Here is a 19,363-nt window from a genome sequence, read left to right on the forward strand (position 1 = left end):
AAATGCTATAAGAGAACTGATTCGTCAGAAATTGTTTCAGTGGTCAGACATTGTTCAACACTTTGAGGACGCAAACGATCGACATGTTCATGTTTTACGTTACTTCGAGATACACCTACTGTAACGAATTGAGGAATAAAAGTTGAAGAATTATAAACATCTTTTATATAACATCTGTTTAGAGAAAGAGGAAATTTCTAAACAAACTGTAGAACGAACTTTGGAGTGTAGGTTAGCACATGGAGTATTTAGATTCTCTACTGGAAAACGAATATCTCTAGCAGAAAATAAATTTATTGCATCCGAAAAAAGAGTATAAAAACAGGATGCCATGCCAAGGCTTTTATCACATATGATTGAACAGATTCCGTGGGAGGAATTCAATGACCATATTCAAACCGTGGATCATTACCATCAATTATTACAAGAACTGTTTCCGTTCAATTTGGGTCGACAAGTGTTATGTGTCTTAGTGACTTGTTTTCTGGGATTTCGTTTACCAGCCGATTCGTTGTGGACTCTTTACGAACAGTACTTACCACCCAGATGGCCTTAAATGGTCACGAAAGACTCATTTGCTCAAAGCCGTGCGTTTTCGTCTAGATAATTCTCGACTTCTACGGGAAAAAAAGATTCGTCAACTTTTAGCTACCCAAGACGTGTATGACGATGTGTGTGTAGCTTGTGACTTACACCCCCATTGGATAGATGTACATGCCTGGAAAAAAAGGGGGTTTTGAGGCTTAGACCCAAGAAGTGGCCCAGTATGCTCGAAAGTTGTGATCCTTCCATTCAACGTCCAAAGAAAGAGTCACTTTTCAACCTGTGTTAGTGACAGTACCAGAAGAAGAACTCGTCGCTGAGGACAGGACTGTCGTGGACATTCCTGAAAGGCCCTTTCGGGAGGACACTTGTGTGACCTTGCCCCCTGTTGAACTGGTCAGAACATTACCCAAAACATGTTGTACAGAAACTTGTTTCTATTCCACGTTGATCGTTTTCATGTGCCTTTTATCGTTTTACTTAAGCATTTGGCTTTTATGTATTTTTGTCTTTCGTGTTCATGTTTAAAACATTCAATAAACGTGTCCTGAAAAACGTATAAAAACCTTTGTCTTGTCTGTTTTCGTGTCACAAGTGACATTCCTGACACTATGGCTACTTCTGCTGTCTCTGCTCCCTCTTCCTCCACTGTCAAAGTCATCGACGAACATTTAGATCGTGCCAGTTGGGAGGCTTTGTATCTTCGCCATCCCTTTAACATGCTCATTGCTGGACCTAGCGGTTCAGGCAAAACCGAATTTGTGAAACGTAAACATCATTTGATCGATCGTCCAGCTCCAAGCATCGTGTCGTGTTACAAAGAGAGAAAGTCAAGGCGATTCCATCGTGTTTGTGGAAGGCGTTCCTAAAGAAGACGATGGAATCGTGTCTGACTCCCGTCAAACCCATCTGGTCATTTTCGATGACATGTTAGGAGAAGACGAAGAAGAAATTAAACTTTGGTTTACACGCAAAGGGCATCATCGTAATGCCAGTGACATTTTCATCACTCAAAATTTGTTTCAACAAAGTAAAGCCCATCGCACCATCAGTCTCAATGCTCATTACGTGATCTTGTTTAAAAGCCCTCGAGATAAATCGCAAGTGCAAGTCTTAGCCAAGCAGTTAGGAACGCCTTGGCTCACTCAGGCGTACGACGATGCCACTCAAACTCCACATACCTATTTACTCGTCGATTTGAAACCCACTAACCCTGATGGTTGGCGATTTCGTACCCAATTGTTTCAACACTGGTGCCAGGACGGAGGGCCTGTCCTGTACACGTCATCGTTCTCGACTCTACCCCACAAAAAATCAATAAAAACCTTAGACACTTTTCGTCTGTCTCTCACACTTTCAACATGACGTCCATTCAGTCGCATCTTCCCGTCAAATTGATTCGTGCCTTGTATGGCATCAGTCGCGAAATAAAATCCACAAATACGTGCTCGTGTCTTAGAAGCCAGTTTCAAAGAAGTCTTACGATGGTTCACGGTGACAACACGTCAATTACTGCAAGGGATCATTCAGATTCCTCATCAAACCAAATGCTTTTTTGATCGAAACAAAGTCGCTTTGACCCAACTGGCCGATCCCCACATTGACATTCAAACCAAAAAACAAATCATTTTGAAACCTGGAGGGAGCGGTACACTAGGAGGTGTCATCATTCGCTCTCTCTTAAGATGGGATCCTAATGCTCCCAACGTTCTCCCCAAGAAAAAAGCCAAACGAAGCTCCAAGAAGAAAAAGAGCCACGGTGTCAAGACCAGGTCCCCAAGGAGACCCGTGTCTCCAAGAACTTCTCCAGTGGCGGGACCTTCCTCTTCTCGATCACCACACAGAAAAAAGAAAAGTCCACAGAAAAAAGAAACAGAGAAGTCCTCCGAAAAAGAAAAGCCCACAGAAAACTAGTCGCAAGAGAGGCGCTTCGGCCAGGACACAACTTTGCACTCGCAAACCACGACCTGCAAGGACGGTAGCCTCAGGTTTATTCACTTCTCCGTTGATGACACCAAGAACTGAGAAGTACTTGGATACGTTAATAACACCAAGAACTTCTCCGTTGATGACACCAAGAACTTCTCCAGTGGCAGGACCCTCCTCTTTAGCGGCAGTGGCCGCTGCTCACAAAGTACCTTCTCCCAAAATCAAAGTCCAAGAGAGATCGGGCATGTTACAAAGTTTACTGGATTTTTGCAAGCAAGATCTGGCTCGATTTAGTCCGTTACGTACCCCTGCACGATGTGTAATGCCTGTCCTCAAGTTAATACGACGTAAAGACAATCAGTGGCGACGCGTTCCAGTATAAAAAAGAACTGTGACAAAGTAGGGATATCAGTGTTTTGGTGCTCCTGAAGACTCAAAGATGTCACCCTCCAGAAAACATCTCTCTTCTAAACCCCAAGGAAAGAAAAGGAAAGGACTGCCTCCTCGTTTAGTCAAACATGGGGACATGTTATCTGTCCTGTCCAAAGCTTCTCCACCCCTACGAAAAAAACTCATTCGAACAGCCTCCAAAGAGGTCATCGATACCGTGTGCGAATGTTGTTAGGCCCATTGCTGAAAGGAGTCTTGGGAAACATGTTGAGAGGACTCGTGGGAGCAAGATAAAAAGGACCTCTGAAGTACCAAAATCTCAGACCTAACCTTTGACATTCAATGGAAGGACGAAAACTAGCTTTAGTGCCTTACAAACGATGGATGGAATACTATCGTTGGCAAGAACAATGGACTCCACATTTACCTCCAAATTCCAATTTGAGCGAGATGTCTCAGTTACAACACGAATTGCAGTCCTTGATGGATCGCCAAGATTTGTCCGAAACAGAAAAATCGCAAAAGTACGGTCAACTCTTGCAACGACTGCAACTCTTTCACCAGAAAGCTTCAGATGAAACAGCTCTTCCTACTCTGAAAGATTTTAAGACCTTGATGAAAACTCTATCAGCATCACCACTACCACCACCACTACCAGTGACCAAGACAGAAAAAGGAGAAGAAGAATAAGGGTTTCAAACTCCACCAGAAAAAGTACGCAAGTTAACAACACCACCTACCTCCAGAATTGGATGGATTAAAAAGATGATGACCACCCCTTCTTCATCAGAAGAGAAAAAGAAGGTGAAGACAGAAGTGAAACAAGAACCGATATCCCCTGTTCAGACATCCTCCTCTTCGACACCTATCGCTGGTTGTACACGCAATGCTTAACAAACCAAGAAAATACCCCACGAGAAAAAGAGCAGCATCCTCCAAGAGTGGATGCCTTATTAATAAACAAAATGGAAAAGGTGTTAGCCAGCATTTACTACGATCCATCCCAGTCTGCGGGTTACGGAGGATTTCAAAAATTGTATCGTGCTGCCAAAACGCAACTGAAAAGTCTCCGTTTACCTCAAGTGCAACGATGGCTACAAGAACAAGCTACCTACACTTTGCACAAACCCATTCGACGCAAGTTTTCCAGAAGTCGCACCCAAGTGGAAGGCATCGATAATCAATGGCAAGCCGATTTAGCCGATGTCTCTCATTTGGCCAGCTACAATCGCGGCTACAAATGTTTGTTTTGTGTCATCGACGTCTTTTCCAAATTTGCCTGGGTCGTACCATTGACTTCCAAATCGAGCAGTGAGTTAGTGCGAGCCCTGCAACGGGTGTGAAACAAGGATGTCGTCACCCTCTTCGATGGCAAACGGACAAAGGTCCCGAATTTCTGAACCAAGCTTTCCAACAAGAATTAGAGAAACGTGACATTCATTTTTTACCACCGAGAATCCTGAAACCAAGACCAGTATCGTGGAACGTTTTCAACGCACTTTGAAAGAACGCACGTGGAAATATTTTACGCATCACAACACTCTGAAGTACATCGACATCTTACCGCATCTGGTGCAAGCGTACAACCAATCTTACCATCGAAGCATTGGAGTGCCCCCCAAGAGGTGACTCCCGACAACGAAGTGCTGGTGTCTGATCGTCTGTTTGGTACGTACCCGACGAGGGCTGTCCCCACGAAAAGTGGAGTGTTGGCCGTAGGAGATTGGGTACGCATTGGCAAAACCAAACGCACTTTCGTCAAAGGTTACTTACCTAACTGGACTACCGAATTGTTTCGTGTCATTGGAAGAGTGCATAGCCGTCATCCTGCTGTCTATAAATTGGAAGACATGAACGTAGAAGTGTTAAAAGGAACGTTTTATTTGCCCGAGTTACAACGCGTCACCAAAAAAAGAAGACGACGTGTACGACATCGAAAGCATTCTCGAACGCAGAACCCGTAAAGTAGGCAAACGACGTGTCAAAGAAGTCAAAGTACGTTTGAAAGGATATCCACCCAGTTTTGATTCTTGGATCGACGCTTCGCAAGTCATCGACTATAAAAAGAAGTGACCATCATGCCCTTTCACACAGACTCAGCTACTGCGACCACTCCTTCACCCAGTTCTTCTCTGCAAGATTTACAAAAACAACCTTTGTGGGCGTGGTGTGGAGAACGTGTGCCTGAAATGCAAATCGTCTTTTTCTGCCAAATCTTTGTGGTGTATTGTGTCATCGATGCAGCCATTGCCAATTTGAGTTTGCAACAAGGAGACAAACAATTGTGGACCATTTTATTGAACCGTTGCATCGGTTACCTGCTTCCCAATCCCTCCCTGAAATTCTTCTCGAACTGGAACAACGGAAACCTTGTGTCCAGTGCCAGTGTCAGTCACCACTCCAACAACAATAACAACCCCATTTTGGGTGGAGACACTCCTCTGACTTCCGGTAACCCCTCGGACAGCCACAGAACTCTGGAATTATGAGTCACGCTAACCAATTTTACTTAACCTTACCCAGTGACAGTTCCATGGAGGTGTTTCCCAATGACACTTTGTGCTGTTACATGGCCAAATTACCTCAGGCCATCCAATCAGATCACGAAGCCCATTGGGAATTGGCTTTGGTAGAAATCATTCAACCGACCCAAGTCCTCAATGTCCTTACCAATCAAAACAAATTTTAGGTGGAAGTTCATGACGAACAAATGCAACAGTACTTGGATACCCACGTCAAATATGATAAGAAAACCCCTGGCACAAAATCTCAAAAGTCGACCACCTGTCACTTGTTCTTTCCACCAGCCTATTATTTTAGTGGACAACATTTGGTCAGCAGCATTGCTTCGAAGTTTAATGTCGTGTTTCTTAAAGCATTGCAGAGTGTCAGAAAAAGTGTCACCCTGGAGTACCATAAAGTAGCTCGTCGCTTCCTGATGAAATTTTCTGAGGGGGGTAAAGTGTTGTCCATTTTATTTTGTCCTGAATTGTTTGCCATGTTTAGCGGAGATATGGAGCTGAGGTAGATAGTAGAACAAAAACCCGAATACCAGTCATTTCCGACAACGATTCTTTTGCCAAGTGTTTTCGTTTCCCGGTAGAATTGAACCAAGGACTGAATTTGATGTTTGTGTACTCCGATGTGGTGGAGTATAACGTAGTGGGACACACCTCCGTACCGTTACTGCGTATCATTCCTTTCAAAGTGGATTCTGCCACGGTCGCTGACGAGGAAGGTGGAAACACTTATCACGTTCACCGCGAATTTGTACATCCTCATTATTTACCTGTCAGCAAGTCTTATTTGGACACGGTCAACATTGCTATAAAAGGAGATCTGGAAAAAATATTCCATTCACTAAAGGGAAAGTCACGGTGAAATTCTATTTTCGAAAACGGCTCTCTAACGACTCGCTAGTCATGTATCCAGTGTACCGAGGGGTTGCGAGGAACGGTTTAGGAGATATGTTAAAATCGGCCTTTCGTTCGGTGGTCCCGGTGTTGAAACCGATGGTGACACGAGGATTGCACGCCTTGAAACATGCGGCATTGACACACGGTAAAGAATTTCTGCAAAATGTCATCATCGACAAACAAAATCCCAAAGAAACCTTCTTGAGGGCAGGCAAAATTGTCTTGTTGCAGACGGGCAAAGACCTTTTGGGTCGACGAGAAACACCTATAAATTCTCTGCACGCTACCGAGTCAGGCATTCCTACTACCCTGGCGCCACAGCAAGGACAAGGCTGAAAAAGACGACGAAGAAAACACCCTTTGACCAGACTTCACACGTCTAAAGCTAGAAAGGCAAAGAAAAGAAAAACCGAACGAGACTTAGTCGTTTTCTATTACTGAGATAGAGAAAAAAATGATGCAACGAGAGTCTTGCGCTTGTTCCAAGTCGGAACTGGATCTGTTTGCCATGCCACCCACCATTATAATCATGCAAGAATCCCAGTGGGTGGAATTTCATCCCGTCTCCTCTTTGACGGATTCAGCTCCCATCGAGTTTGAAATCAAAGACAACCCGAAGATTACATCGATCTGAATAGCAGTTACTTGTACCTGAAAGTCAAAGTTGTAGATAAGACTGGAGGTGATATAGACACTGAAGCAGTAGCTCCCGTCAACGATTTCGTGCATTCCTTATTTAGCGGAGTGGACTTGTACTTGAATAACAAACTAGTCAGTAGCAGCATGGATACTTACCCTTATCGTGCCTACCCGGAAAATCTCTTGACGTACGGAATAGACGCCAAGAACACTCATCTCAATGCCTGTGTGGTATGGGAAGCTGACGATGCAGGCCAGTTTGACATAACCGAAATTGATACAACCAAAGCACACATTGAGGGATTTGTAGAATGAAGAGACAAAATTAAAAATAGACAGAGTTTAGAACTGATGGATCGCTTGCATTTGGACATGTGGTTACAAGAGAAGTATTTGCTAAACGGGGTGAACGTCCGCTTGAGACTGAATCGTAGGAGTGCCGCTTTCCATTTAGTGGCTGATAGTGACAATTACAAAACCATCATTAAAGAAGCCAGACTCTACGAATGACATGTGGAAGTGTTACCTAAAGTGGGAAACGGCATTAGTCACACGTTGAGCAGAACGACCGCCAAGTATCCGATACGACGCGTGGAAGTGAAAACCTTCAACATTCCTGCGTTAGTCGTTCGAATACCTGATTGATACCATACTAAAGGCAGCCACCACCAACATACCCAAAACTAGTGGTAACCCAAATAAACAAACAGTCCCATGGTGGAATGATGAATGCAAACAAGCCATCACTGATAAGAAAAAAGCCCTCAATAAATTCAAACGCACTATAAACTCTATTGATTTCACTATGTATAAACAAAAGGAGAAAAACCTTAAAAACATAATTAAACAGGCAAAGGAATCAACTTGGCATAATTACTGCACGAATATCAATATCACAACTAGTACCAAACAAGTCTGAGATAAGATTAGATCAATTAGAGGGAAGGCAACTAACACCACCCCAAAAATAGCTGGAGCCATTACTAATAAAGAAAATGCTGACCGACTAGCTCAGCATTTCTCAGATATGAGTAGCAACACCAACCACACCCCAGAATATCAATTTCATAGGGACAAAGTAGAAAGAACCCATAGTAATCTCTTTAAAGACCTCGGTCCCAAAGTCTCGAACCTAAATAAAGACATTACAACTTACGAATGGGACCTAGCATTGAAAACCAAAAAACGAAACTAGCCCAGGGGAAGATCAAATAGGATACACAATATACAAAAATATCCCAAAAACATTAAACAAACAATTATTAAATTACTAAACCAAATATGGACCTCAGGCAAACTACCCGATAAATGGAAGCACGCAATACTAATTCCAATACCCAAACAAGGAAAAGACACTAAAGATATTAGCTCCTACAGACCCATTTCCCTAACAAACAACATTTGTAAGATCATGGAAACCATAGTCACCAACCGACTCAAACACCACCTAGAGAGCAATAATTTAATCTCCGATAATCAATGCGGATTTAGAAACAAAAGATCCACCACGGATCAACTAATACGATTGGAAACCGCAATCAAATTAGCGTTCAACTCCAAACGCAAAGCTGATAGGAATTTAATTGCAGTATTTATTGACCTCGAAAGGGCATTCGACCTTGTATGGACCAAAGGCTTATTAGCCAAATTCAACCACTACGCCATCACAGGTCGAATGTTTAAATTCATTGAAAACTTCCTCGCTGACCGTAAAATATCAACCAGAGTCGGCGACACCTACTCTGAACCACACACACTTGAAAACGGCACACCACAAGGGAGCATACTCAGCCCAACCCTTTTCAACATCATGGTTAATGACTTGGACACCAACTTAACATAAAAACTAATTGAACTCTCACAATTTGCTGCTGATAGTGGATTATGGAGAGCAGGAAACCCCTCCAACCACAAAGTAATCAGCGATATTCAAACAAGTTTAAACAAAATAGGGAATTGGGCTGATAAATGGGGTTTTAAATTATCTCATGAAAAAACCATAGCAGTATTATTCACCACCAAACGTAAATTACAAAATCAGTTTCCAAAACTCACCATCCAAAATCAAGAAATTAAATTCGTAAAAGTAGCACGATTTTTAGGAATGCATTATGACTCCAAGCTAAACTGGGGATACCACATAAACGAACTAGTCAAAAGGTGCAATAAAGACCTTAGAAGACAAGAACTCACCCTCAGATATGCAGCCAGGCTAACAACACACCCCGACACACACCCCACCCGGCTAGCTATAAATAAATGCAACATACCTTTATGAACTAAATTAACACAAAACCTACCAGCAGGGAAATTAGTCCATCAATTAGTTGAACAACTTCCTATAGACAACCTCCAAGCAGAAATTGCAAATCACTATGACAAAGAACCATGGATAAATATCAACCCCTCAGTTAACACCCTCATTACGAAATATGGCAATAAAAACGAACAGGAACTCAAACTAAACACAATCTGTACAGAAGAAATCAACTCAAAATATTGCAACTACATTAAGATTTACACTGATGGATCCAAAATAACAGAACCACCCAGAACAGCAGCAGCTTACGTAATCCCCGAACTTAACATTAAAGTAGGACGAAGACTACCTAACATCTGCTCCATATACACAGCTGAATTCTGGGCCATACTTGAAGCACTCAAATGGATCAAAGAGAGCAAAATACCCCAAGCGGTAATAATAAGTCACCCGCTAAGCGTCATAAACTCAATACTTAATAACAACACCAAATCAAGAGAAAACTATCTTAGGCAAACCAATTTATTGTTAAAAAAACTGAACAATAATAACTTAGAAGTAGAATTTATGTGGATACCATCCCATATTAACATAACAGGTAACGATAAGACAGATATAACAGCTAAACAAAAACTAAACGAAACCACTCACATCAACCTAGATTATAGCATATGCGAACTCAGTAGCATATTTAAAACCCTCATTGACAATAAATGGCAGGAATTATGGAACACAAGCACTCAAGGCAGGAAACTAAAAACCACCATTAAAGAAGTCTGTAGAAATAGGAAACCACCCAAAACAAAAGGCAATGAACAAAAATTCATAAATAGAATACTCACGGGCAAAACCAAGTTGGCTAACAGCTTCAGACAGTACATAGGACCACAACCACATAACCCTAACTGCTACCACTGCAGGGTCCCAGAAGACCTAGAGCATATTTTTAACAACTGCCACACACTTGAAAAAAGAAAGGGCTAAGTTTAAAGTTAAACAGCATAATATTGGATCCCCTGCAACATACCCAGAATTCTTGATGAACACAAACCCCAATATTAATCTAACATTCGAAAATATCATAAGTTTTTTATACGAATCCAATCTAATAAAAAAAAATCTAAGAAAGTAAATCAAAGACCAGTCAAAGATATTACAAATCACTGTTTATGACGGCCGGCTCGGTCTCGTGGGTTCACAGACTGACACAGCCGTTCATAGCCCGAATAATAAAAACCAGTTAAGGACGAACCTAATAATTTTTTTTTTTTTTTTTTTTTTTTACAAAATCACTGTTTGGGAAATATGACGGCCTGCTAAGTCTCGTAGGTTCACAAATTGACACAGCCGTTCATACCCCGAATAATAAAACCCAGTTAAGGCCACAAAAAATGAAAATAGGAAAATAGGAATTAATTAAAACAGGACTACATAATAACATACAAACAACCATAAAACAAGTTTTCACTCCAAACCAATAAGATAAGGAATCAAAATAAATAAGGAATTCAGGACGAAAAAAAAAATTTATAAAAAAAAATCGTTAAAAATTTAAATAATTTTTTTTATTTTTTTTATTTTTTATCTATACTGCCTTCCTGATCTACTCTTAACCGTCTCCTTGTCTCTTAAACATCTGACATGAAAATTAACACCTCTGCGAACTCACTCACGGAGCGAAAGCGCACCCAGTTACCACGTGACTCCATTGTTGCGACTCAACAAGAGAACAAACTACAACAGTCTACCTCTCACACAACTACAACACAAAGGGCCGGGATTGAGAATAAGACTGTCCATACCAATACGGACCAAGATCCGTTAGTAACTCAACAACAACTGGCTCAGATTTTAAATCAAGCTTCACGAACTATTTCTACTAACATACTCAGCCAAATCCAGGCAATGTTGGCAGACGACCCCGAAGAATTTGAAACTTCCACGCTGGCAGCGGCCCTGGAAGTATCATCATCCAGCGGCGATGAAGCTGAGGAACCTGCACCGCCTAAACAGAGCGGAAAAAAGGAAGGCTCTATCCACCGGAATATGGGACTGGGAAAGGCAATTGATGATATAAAAAAGCGGGCCACTTCGTCAATGCAATCCAATACATTAATTGGCGCTCTCTTGGTACACAGAAACCACGACCGGCACAATGGCATTATGGAGTCAGAATTTTGAGCCAATTCTATTATGAAGCTTACTCAGAGTTCTCCTTGCGCCAGCTGACAGAGGCGGCTAAATACATCGCTAAACTTCATGGTTATGCCTTTCCTGGGGAAACTAACGAAGAAAGCAAAACAGCCCAGCTATGCAGGGAAGCAGAGGACAGACGGGGAACGTTTGCCTAAAAACAAAAAGGCTTCTTAGGGCTACCAAAATTGCCTGTAAATATCTAATAGGGATCCATTTTGGTTTGGTATCCCTCCTAGATCAACTAATCTTACATCTGAATTGATCTGTTTTGGTACCGCCGTTTAAATTCTCACACTTACTCTTTTACCATGCGTTATTCAACTGCTATAAGTCGTTTAGACTTGACCGATTGGTTTTTAATTTCAATAAGTATGTACACTATGTACACTAAATTCAAACTTGTTCGGAAAATCTATTCAAAATTTATAACTCTTATGATTTGATTAATTGCAGAGGTGGCTAACACATTATTGGTATATTTTGTCCATTAGTAAAACTGGACATGATTTGGAATAAGTACGGGCTGGCGTTTTGGGGAGTACATGACATCCATGGCTGGCTTTCCGAGTACCAACAGCACCTAACGGGGCTGCTTTCGCTACGGCTGGGGCGGGTGAGGCTATCAACGCTGGTATAGCTGCAGGAAGTGGAAATATGACACCAACTTTAACCATATCTTTAATAGCGCTCGGAGAAAGATGAAGTTGAACTCATGTCCTTGACTCTAAGGCTTTATTAAAATGTTTAAGTTGAGTTTTGGTTAATGATAATTTGTTTGGACCGCCATTAGAAATTTGATCTTTTTTTTAGTGATATTTTTGTTCTGCATTTATTCGCGAGTTTTGATTGTAATTTTTTTTCACCTGACCGGAAGTCAGAGTAACTCCAACGTGACTATACAACACTTTTATAATATGATAAGTGATTTAATTACATGTTTTCTACTGGAGCGTTAATAACCCTCATTCTTCCACCAGCACCTTCGTGTAACATTGATTTATCTGAAAGAATAACTGCAATTGATCTGCAATTAACACCACCAGCTGGGTTTACACTAGCTCGAAAGTGAATATCAACGATAGTTTGTTTAGATAAAACAAGATGTTCCAATGAAAAGTAATAGATGGGATACAGGTTTCTAAAATCTAACTGTGATATTTGTAGACCGGTATCTATATTTTGATCACGTCCCATAAATGTCATTAAACGATGATATGCACGTGCTATGTAGTTATTTTCAAAATTCAAAGATATATCTTTAGATGTTTACTGATGTCCATTTATCTGTAAAGAAACCTCACTAGTATTAAAATTTTCAAATATCATATGACTACTTTCTTGATTATTTAATCGTTCTGCATTTTGTAAAGCGATAAATATATATCTTGGCGCAGAAACTTCTTGTTGTGAAGCGATGTGCCATGTAAATAACCCAGCAATATTACTCTGAATGCTGTCTGTGGCCACTGTCAACCATGATAACAATGATTTACTACCTGAATCCATAAAGAAAGTAATTTTGTTCTTCAGCAAGAGATGGAGTCATTACTGGCATCTACAATGAAAGTTTAAATAAAATTACTTTACCACCAGCAACAGCGGCTGGTCGCCAAATAGTATCATTATCGTTACCCTTTCTTACAAGAACAACTGTATGTTTCGCTCCAAAGATAACTTTTCTGACATTTCTACAAAATCCAAAGATATGAGATAATGGAATAGCGCATGAAAATCTACGACCATCTTTCAACATTAATTTATGCGTGACAAATCCTAAGTTGTAATTTGGTCTGGTGTTAATAATCATGTTTTCAGCATCAATATCAGCAGCGCCTGCATTATTTTTTGGTCGTCTTATATCATACTGGTTACTTTCAGGATGATCGGCGTTATCTTTGGCGAACATCATTGACGGTGGGGCCCCGAGTGGCCGAGTGGTCTAAAGCGCTCTCCGTTACGGATCACTGCCATCTCACATCTGTCTGCGCCGGTTCGATTCTCGGATTCAGCCAGTGTGGGTATGTGAGAAAGCTTGCCGGTAGCTTCTCGTGCGTCGGTGGTTGTTTCTAGGGGTTTCCCGTGTTCTTCCTCCACCAATAATACTGGCCGCCTATCGTGCGCTGAAAAATGGTGTTAAACCCCACAACAACAACAACATCATTGATGGTCCAGCTGATCTAGTATAATCATCTGAATATCTTGCTAAACCTATTATCATTGTAGCAACATCAACGTCTTTTTTAATTGTTTAGATATTTCTTTCATCAATCATGCAAGTGGCGCTATTAAATAAGGCCATAATACCATTATTAACAAAACCAACTATCACATCAGCTCCATATGCGGTATTAAGAGGAACATCTATTACAAGCTCTCCTTCTACCTCAATAAATGCTTCGGCCGGTAAGAAATATCTGCTTGTATCTTGAACTTGTAATTCGATTCGACCACGCTGATTTGGTTGTCTTGCGTCGTAGGAATAAAATTGATAATCACGTATCGATTCATCTTTGAAACTGGTGCATCTATATCGAATGCCGGATAGGATACACGTTTGAACATTTTATTATAATTGTTATCGCCTAACACGAAGACCACTTTTTGAGAAAAAAAATTGTATTTGTCGGTAGAATTTCATTAGTTAACTTTGTGGGAACAACTTCATTAGCAGCCAATTCCGCTAGTTTTTGATTTGCGGCTTGATTTATTATTTTACTGACATTTGCGGGCATAACTTCAGTAATGGGTAATTTTACTTGTTGTGGTTTTCGTCTAATTAACTGTGCTATTCTATCCTTGATTGTCGAGAACGCTTTACCAGCAAGATTACCAATAGCGCCGATGCCTTTATCACGACCAGCCTCAATAGCCTTCATCCCTAATTGTTTTGCAGTCGGTATTGGTTTTGGAGCCATCCTTTTGAAAAAACCCATAACAGTATGACCAAGTCCATCTCCGTAAATTGCTTTGTAAGTTGGCAGTCGTGAATTTACTACCTTAACCATTACATGTCCACGTTGAGCATTGTGTATAATCATTTTTTTATCTACCGATTAATTAATTGTATAGTCGCTGTGATAATCATCAGCAATTTCTTCAATAAAGGAACGATAAATGCTGAGATCCATAGTACCGCCAGTGAATAATCTTCGACAAATATCAGATATTTCGTTAATAATTTCCTGCGAATTATTTCCAGCGCGTTTTCCTCCGATCAGAACTTCTAATCTATCTACATCGGTAAAAACACTGTCAGGACAAATTCCTTGAGCAACAAAACAACTAATTCCCACGTTTGTCTTGTTCTCTTATATCCCGGGTCTTTTTCTTTTTCTCTCTCTCGTTTAGCTTCTTTAATTTGTTTTCCTTCTTGTTCAGCTTCTTTACTACTTATTGTTGGAGATAGTTGCTCCTGTAATTTTGATATTTGTTGCGATTCAAGTCGTTGTAATTTTTTATATATATCTATTTACTCCATCAGTAAAATGATTATATCTTGCATCTTTTCTATCGATCCTATAAAGTTTATAATGTACCCAATCGTGCCAGGTTTCATCTTTTACATATTTATCAGAGTACGCGGGCTTCAAAAACGATTCTTTATATAGGTAAATCTACCTCTTTAATATTTCTTATGTGGAAAATACTATCATCGTTACATTTATCAATTGCATGAACTTTTCCTTGTCCTGGCGTATCATCTTTAATACGAGCTTGTTCAATATCTTCAAGTACTTCTTCATCTATGTCAGCAGACTGAGTATCATCGTCTACGTCAGCAAGATGAGCAGCATCTGCTTCACCTGAAATATCTTTTAAAACGAAGACCTTCAGTTGCCTCTCCAACTCTTTCAGTAACTTTTGCAACAGGTTTGAACAATTTTTCTGTATCTTCCGCATATTCAACTTGTGCCTCGTGACGTTCTTGAAGTTTCTGTCTAACAGAATCACGAACATACAAAAACATTTTTGCTTCTAATCTTTCTCTAGCTAATCTAGCTGTATAAGATTCAGGACCAGGTGCCATATTATTGATATATAATAATGATCTAATTATAGGAGCAGAGGAGGAGCGACCTCAAATAAATGTCCCGACGGGTAAACAAACGTACATACAAATTTAGAAAAACACGAACGACAAAGATGAAGTAAAAAAAAAACACTAACCCAATTAGAGAAACTCTCGGTAAGTTAGCGGCTTCGGTTTGGCGTTATTGACCTTATTTTTTTTGTTTTCGTAGGAAGCTTTATTTTTTTCTTCAAAAATGACGTTCTAGCAAAAGGTCCGTTCACCTCCTCTGCTGCTCAGTTATTAATAAAATTATATCCTGTATAATTATCGAGTAAGATCAGTAGAGTTCTTTTCTCTTGTTGATAGTTGCTGAATGACAGACCCTAAGACTGTTCCAAAACATCGACCCAGGATACATTTATACAATTACAATAACTTAATGAAACATGCAGTTTTGGTGCATTCCATCTCTCTCTCTCTCTCTCTCTCTCTCCTCTGATCATGGATAATTCACTAAACTGCTTTTATACTGCGAAGAGCAGCACATTTAATAAGACGGAATCATGCGTCACTACATTCATATTTCAAAAATTATTTTAGATTTTTAATTTTTTTAAATGTGACAAAGATCAGCTGAATAATTAGAACCGAAAACTGTTATATTTATATTTGTTAAACTCTTTAACTGATTATTTTTTAATTGGTTTGATAATGGTAAGAATTACAACAAATACAAGTAAAATCTCCTGTAACATAACGTCTTGTCTCTGATTATTTCCAGTTTTAGAGACAAACGTTTTAAAGGATGCAAACCAGTTTTTACGCTGTTTAAAAAAAAATACATTTCAAAGTTGAGGTTCTGTATATTAACAGTGCAAATTAAGCATTGGGAAATAATTGTACACTAACTCTAATACTTCTTATCGCAAGTAAACATTTTATCATGATACAATGATCATTTTCCTTTAGTTGATTATTTCGGAATGTGTGACAAAATATGTTCAAAATGAAGATGATGATAAGAATAAGAAAACCTTTAGGAATGCTTAATATTTTAAATGTCATTTTACCTATAAACTTTTTTATGTGCTGTTGATGTCGCTCTGAAATATTATTTTCACCGGAGCTTATGTACAATAGTATCAAAGGAAAAGATAGACGTCTGTAAGGTGCGTCAGAATGGCTTACGTACAATACGATTCTTATTAACAGGGGTCGTCTCAGGCCCGGCCCTAGGGCAAGGCGAACGAAGCAACTGCCTAGAGCCCTGCGTTTTCAGGAAATCCATTCCACAATGCGATATTATGCAATAGGGAGGGGCCTGGGGTGTCTGATGAAAGCTTGTTAAGAAAAGTACAAAGGAATAAATATATCATTGTCATTTCTGATATTTACTTTGCTAAAATAACTAATGTTTCCAAAGTAATGAGAGATATAACTAAGAAGTAGATTTCTTAAATGGTGAAAGTAAATACTTAAGTGCGTCAAAACCAGGGTTGAAGAAGATGGACCACCCTGCTGTAATGTATGCATTTTTGTTTTCGTAAGGTGCTATAAATCAATTAGATCTTCGAGAAAGTAAATAGTTTTAGAGAACGATTCAAACTTCGTTGCTAACGTACACCTTAAAAAAGGGGACTGAAAGAGTTGTAATGTTTATCGACACAAAATGAATGCCATAAAGCTCTGTGGGGAGCATTAATTTTTTCTGGTAACGGAAAAACTTTAGAAATTTAAAGCGCCCTCTGTTGTCATAATGCTATGCTAATCTCTAGCATGTCATTATGTCAACAGATGGCGACACGAGTTGGACAACAAAGACGATACTGATTAACTTAATATTTACATTATTTGCAAGGCCAAATCTGCATGAAAACAGCAGCTGGAATGATGTAGTTGTAATATGACAAATTTATAAACAAAATTTACAAAACTTGTAATAACTGACATAGCGTTTCCCATACGACAAACTACAGAATTCAGTAGATGGCAAACTGCAAGATATAATGACGCAGAAGGAAAGTAGATCTAAGCATTTGCAAGCAGCCATTTACAGCTTGCATCAATGAAGAATAGAAAATTCATAACTAGAGCTATGAATGTAGCACTTGCAAGCAGCCATTTACAATAATGCAGAAGGAAAGTCGCACTTGTAAACTGCGGCGTACAATTTGCATCAATGATGAATACAATATACATGGATAGAATTATGAAAGAAGCACTTGCAAGCAGATATTTACAATAATGTATCAAGGAAGATTAGAAAATACATGCATAGAATTATGCTGGTAATTCCCCTCCATACCCATGGGGCCCCTAACATTGTCAGCTTATTGTCATTTCAAACCAAACAGAACCTCTCGACGGAAAGAAGCAAACAGACTGATCCCTGTCCTTTTCTGGTTTCTATAATAGTTTATTTCAGTAAAACTTGTCTGAGGCATGTTTGCAATGTCTAGGTTTAATATTTCTAAAACAAACTGAATAGACAGGAGGAACTCTTGTATAAATGTATCACATATATTGCTTGATAATATACCACATTTAGTCTATTATAAACCCCCATCTAATAAAATCCCCTCAGCCTTTACCCCCCCCCCCCCAAAGTTCATATCTTGACAATACTTATTGATCCGTATATATCCATTATGGTATGTCACACTAATTAAAACAATACGCGAGTAATCCAACGACTGTTAGAAAAATCACAACAATTTACAAATGTTTCCAGTCAAACGGTGATGTACGGTATTCACCTTAACCTCGCCCCCCCCCCCCCACCTCCCTTGGAAATTACACTGCCGCCGGGAAGTTCATTAGAATAACTAAGGTAGACTAGGTAGTCCATACAAATATGACCGACCGCCGTCCATTCACAAATAGCAGACGTACATAAGTAGACCCTGTCGATCACGTTACCCAAACAATGCGGAAGAGATATTTACGGAATACGCGCCCTATTGTCTACTGGCAAGCCCTCCTACAATGAAGTTGCAGCGTTCTCATTTGTCGAAAACGTTTCATTTAAAGCCAATTTCTTTTCGTTGCATCATTAAGGATTATTGATCATAATTTGTTTACTATATTTAATATTTCACTACTTCTGACAGGGTGAGTAATCTCTCAGTCTAATCTAATCTCGAAAAGGGATTTTAAAATGTCAAGTTTAGCATGGCTTTCAAATAAAAGAGCAATACTAAGTTGCAATATAAACCCCCCAAATCAAGAACAACAAGATGCAACGATTCTGATTAGATACAAAGATGCCAAAACAAAAGTAGTGTGATTTATCTATAAAATCCGACAATGCATATACATAGATGTATATTTATATTACCGATAAGGTTATTTCGTGTTGTCACATTTTCGTCTAAGTTGTGTGCAAAAACAGACATTTTCTTGCAGTATTTCCTTCTTTCCTTTCATTCTTTTTCTCATTAAACTAATTTAGGTCGTTGAAAACTATTTGGAAGATCAAGAAGCAAAAGTGTATGTAAATCTAAAGATACTCTACAGAGATAAATTCATTTACAAAATCTTGCCTGATGTCTGGGTCTTCCCACAATGGAAGGAAATACGGCTCTTGGTGCATCATCACTAGCCAAACCGGTCTTGCACATGCTGGACCCATTGTCCACAACTAAAGCGACTAATTCTTCATCACCCATTGCGGAGTTTAGATTTGAGTTCGGAACGTAAGAATATGTAAGGCGCCCGAGTTTGAAGTGGCCGAGATCATGATAATCGGTCGTCTTTTATACCCGCTTGATGTATGACTAGATAGTGACCGTCCGTTTCAGAGTCATAAAATCTTGATTCCATATTAGGCATTCCATTTCCATATAAGGAAATGACACAACGTATGTAGGTCGAGTGATTTTTCTTTGAACAGTAATGTGGAATCTCCTGCCATCGCCATTGAACGGAATAACTCATAGATAACGCCACTTATTAAATGTGTCTGTATATACATCAATG

At 39.6% G+C, this 19,363-nt stretch overlaps 1 pseudogene across 1 annotated transcript in view; it reads right to left on the reverse strand.

The window, feature by feature from the left end:
* The window catches only part of LOC149806725 (actin-1-like), a 31,498-nt pseudogene extending 12,361 nt beyond the window's left edge, over positions 1-19,137 (reverse strand). Inside the window, exon 1 of the transcript XR_016420824.1 lies at positions 18,928-19,137. The product of XR_016420824.1 is annotated as an actin-1-like (transcript). The remainder of the gene's footprint in view (positions 1-18,927) is intronic.
* Positions 19,138-19,363: the final 226 nt, after the last annotated feature.

This window comes from Sinohyriopsis cumingii, chromosome 1, assembly GCF_028554795.1.
Source record: "Sinohyriopsis cumingii isolate HCF-2022 chromosome 1, ASM2855479v2, whole genome shotgun sequence".
Taxonomy (NCBI): Eukaryota; Metazoa; Mollusca; class Bivalvia; order Unionida; family Unionidae; genus Sinohyriopsis; species Sinohyriopsis cumingii.